This window comes from Adiantum capillus-veneris, chromosome 18, assembly GCF_014529385.1.
Source record: "Adiantum capillus-veneris isolate H3 chromosome 18, ASM1452938v2, whole genome shotgun sequence".
Taxonomy (NCBI): Eukaryota; Viridiplantae; Streptophyta; class Polypodiopsida; order Polypodiales; family Pteridaceae; genus Adiantum; species Adiantum capillus-veneris.
The window spans coordinates 105227529-105231738 of record NC_140948.1 but is presented as its reverse complement, the minus strand read 5'-3'; positions in this window follow the sequence as shown (position 1 = coordinate 105231738).

The window sequence follows — 4210 nt, the reverse complement described above, 5'->3', positions numbered from 1 at the left end:
GGAAGTATTATAAACATTATATCTTCCTTTTAAATTGTAGATGGGTCTTTGAAGAACACAGCATTAGAAATACATTCATAGAATTTTGAACCCATAATGTGAATATTGTAATATTTTGATTTGTAAAAGAATCTTTTTATTTAAGACCTTTTAAAAGGACATTTCATGAAAAAACTAATTTAGTAAACCTACCTTTTCTTAAGAAGTTATTTTATTATTACCTATGCTCATTAAATCTACTTTTTAGTTTGTAATTGTTGGGGTATAAAGCCCAATGTGATCGCCCAGGTAAGTGGGCGGGCCGCCAGGTATGTACACATATTCTTTTGTAAAAACCTAATAAGAACTCACTATGCTCTACACATTACAGTAGAGCGAGTTCACCATATCGTCGTGCTCTTCTTCTCGCACTCTCTCTCGCGTCGCACTTCCGCTCGTACTCCTTCAACTGGTATCAGAGCTCACATCGAGGCTCGGGGCAGCACTGCAGGAGACTAGAGTCACCAGCTCAGATTGGAGTGAAATTCGACAGGCAAAGACACGGCCCATAAAACCTCATGGGTGAGCTCGAAGGGCTCGGTGTTGTCAGAATTTCATTCGGAGGTCATCTCGGCCATCGTTCGGCTTCGACAAAGGTCTGCGCAGGCCATTTTCGACTACGTGGTCTCGACGGGTGCAGATCCGACTCTGCAAATTTGGGGTTTTCGGCCTACGACTGCAGGTACTGTGGTTATCGACACTCCCAGAGTGTTGACTTGTGGCTGTCGACACATCGAAGGACGGCTCACACTTCTTGGAGGCGTGTCACATACGACACACGCGCATCTACACACAGATTGTAGGCGACATCCACTAGTTCATCAGGTAGCTTGTGTTTGCTGCTTGATATTCCATATTTTATCCTGACATTGCAGGTACTTCCACATGGGATGTATTGTCAAAGATGATGTATGTTTGTTGAGGGTTTGCTGGCTGTGAGTCACGCAGCAAACAACCGCCGCAGCGTTTACAGCATACAGTGGGAAATTTGTGGATGTATGACTTTGTAGGAAGTCTATGTACTATCAGATTTACTGCAGCCTTTGTTGAGGGTCGAGTGAGGTTTTATTGAGCTGGGGGATTCTCGAATGTTGAGATCCTTTCGGTGATACAGGTCTTGGAGCGATCCCTCGAGCACCCTTAGATAGGCAGCTAGGATGTATTGACTGTGAGTTAGACAGTTGGGATTGCATCTTTGCTTTACTGCCGTTGAGGCATTGTCGCAGTCTATGCTTACATGACAGTGACAAAACAGTCAGAGACGGTACATGTGCAGGACAGGTTTACCCACAGCTTACAGTGTCAGAGAGACAGTGTTTTTTGAGCTGTTTTTTGGTCTGTTTTTAGTACACCAGAGCCATTTTACAAAGGAGACTCTGCCAAAATTTCTGCAGAATCTGAAGCTTTCTTGGTTCATTTGACAGGTTGATATTGGGTCAAAGGTCAGTTTACAGGGGAAACTCTGCCGAATTTCTCCCAAAAAAGTAAACTACTGTGAAGCGTAGCTATGGCTAGATCACAGGACACTGCTCTTTACAATATCAAGAAGCTGGATGGAACCAATTTCCCATTGTGGAAGAAGCAGATTTGGCACGTGTTGGTACAAAAGAAGCAGATAAAACCTATAACGCTCAAGGGGATAAAACCAGAAGATATGGACGAAGATGAATGGAGCGAAATGGATGAATTGGCACTTTCTACCATTATGCTGACTTTGGCAGAAAGCGTTTACTTCAATGTAGCAGACGAGATGTCGGCTTATCAAGCATGGTTAAAGCTGAGTGATCTTTATGAGAAGCAGAGTGCAGCTTCACATGTATACTGGCTTAAGAAGCTTGTTGACTTGAAGATGAAAGAAGGGACACCTATGTCCAATCATCTGAATGAATTCAACACAACAACATTTCAATATGGAGAAGGGAAAGGCACTGAGTGTTCCATTGCCACCATATGTGAAACTTAGCAAACAAGATTGTCCTGTGTCTGAGAAAGAACAGGCTGAAATGGATAAGATTCCATATGCGTCTGCAGTGGGTAGTTTGATGTATGCAATGATTGCTACTCGCCCAGACATTGCATTTGCAGTGGGAGTAGTAAGTCGATACATGTCAAACCCAGGCAAGAAACACTGGGAGGCAGTGAAAGGAATATTGAGATACCTGAAAGCTACAAAGAGTATGCGTATATGCTATGGGAGTCAGGAGCTAAGTGTAAAGGGTTTTACAGACTCAGATTATGCAGGTGACTTAGACAACCGAAGGTCTACATCAGGGTATGTCTTTACATTGGCTGGTGGAGCAATATCATGGCGTTCTAGATTACAAGATTGTGTTACTCAGTCTACTACAGAGGCTGAATATGTTGCAGCATCAGAGGCATGCAAAGAATCAATTTGGCTTAATCAACTAGTAACAGATTTGGGAATCAAAGAAGAGATGTCTGTGTTATATTGTGATAGTCAAAGTGCTATACAATTGGCTCGCAATCCAGTTTATCACTCAAAGACAAAGCATGTGGATGTGAAGTATCATTTCATCAGGGAAATGCTCGAGGATAAGCAACTTCAGCTTGTCAAAGTTCACACCACAGAAAATCCTGCTGATCTACTTACAAAAGAACTTCCCTCAGAGAGCTTTGCGCATTTTCGCAAGCAGTTAGGTGTAGGGTAGTACATCACTTCTCTACATCTCTTGTATATTAGCTTGTATAGTAGCTTCTCTCACACTTAAAGCACCACATTGGACTTTAAGTGGGAGGTTGTTGGGGTATAAAGCCCAATGTGGTCGCCCAGGTAAGTGGGCGGGCCGCCAGGTATGTACACATATTCTTTTGTAAAAACCTAATAAGAACTCACTATGCTCTACACATTACAGTAGAGCGAGTTCACCATATCATCGTGCTCTTCTTCTCGCACTCTCTCTCGCGTCGCACTTCCGGTCGTACTCCTTCAGTAATGGATTCTCTTTATTTTGTTATCTTTATTTTATTTTATTTATTTTATCTTATCTTAGAATGCCAATGCGATCTTTTCACCAAGTTGTTTAAGTAGACATCATGATTAATGCAATTCGAGCTCAATCGAGCTCTTTCTTTAAAAAAGTACACCCATCGTAATAGACCTCGCCATTTATTGACCATTTCATCTCTATGTAGATGTGAATGAATTTGTGTGTGGGGGACTGGGGATGAAGGGAAAGTTCATTTTCCATCTCAATAATCTGTCGTCGAAGATAGTGGTGGGGGCAGATCGATCAGTAGGTCGGTTTGAAACCGCTAGTTTGTAATTATGTGTATATATAGACAATACAATTTTATATTAGAAATACAATTGCACAATTGATTAAGAATTACTTCTGATTAATCTTTCCCCTCTCCCCTTACCTTCAGCAGGCCATCATGACTCCTCACCTTGTCATTACTCACATTTGAACCCATCAAAGGTCAAGCTAAACCACTAGGCTAAAAGCCTATGATGGTTTGTAGGTTGGCCTTATTCATCAAAAACAAAAAAACTGATACAACCCCCCTCCTCCCTTTCCCTTTCTTTCCTTGCACCTTCCCTTTTGTTTCATGAAACTTATCAACTTATTGACTTCTATACTATATATAATGCAGCTTAAAATTTTCAAGGCCAAGGAAGCTATTTTTGTGAAGCTTGGAGCCTATAAATTCAATCTTCAAAAGTGAGCTTTTGAAGTTAAAGAAATAGGTTGACTGTGTATTTCTTGTTGAAGACATTTCAACAGACTTTACTTTTCCTTTGGAAGCCAATTGATGGATGGCTCAACTTTGTTTTTTCGCTTTCTAAAATAAGCCTTAGAGGAGAGTTGAGTAAGGCATACTTTTAATGTTTTCAGCGATGATTGAGACATACCTTAAATGTTATTTCGATTTTGAAATATTAAATGGATCTTTTTATATCGCCTTTCATTTCACATGCTGGCATATCTTGAATTTTCTTGCATTCTATTGTTTTAGAATGCTCAAGTGAAGACCTTGTATAATTCTAGTAAATTCTATACACACACACACACACACACACACACACATATATATATATATATATATATATATATATATATATATATATATATACACACACACACACACACACACTCACAATATATATATAAATATATATTCATGAGTTTTGTTTATTTCACCTTTCATT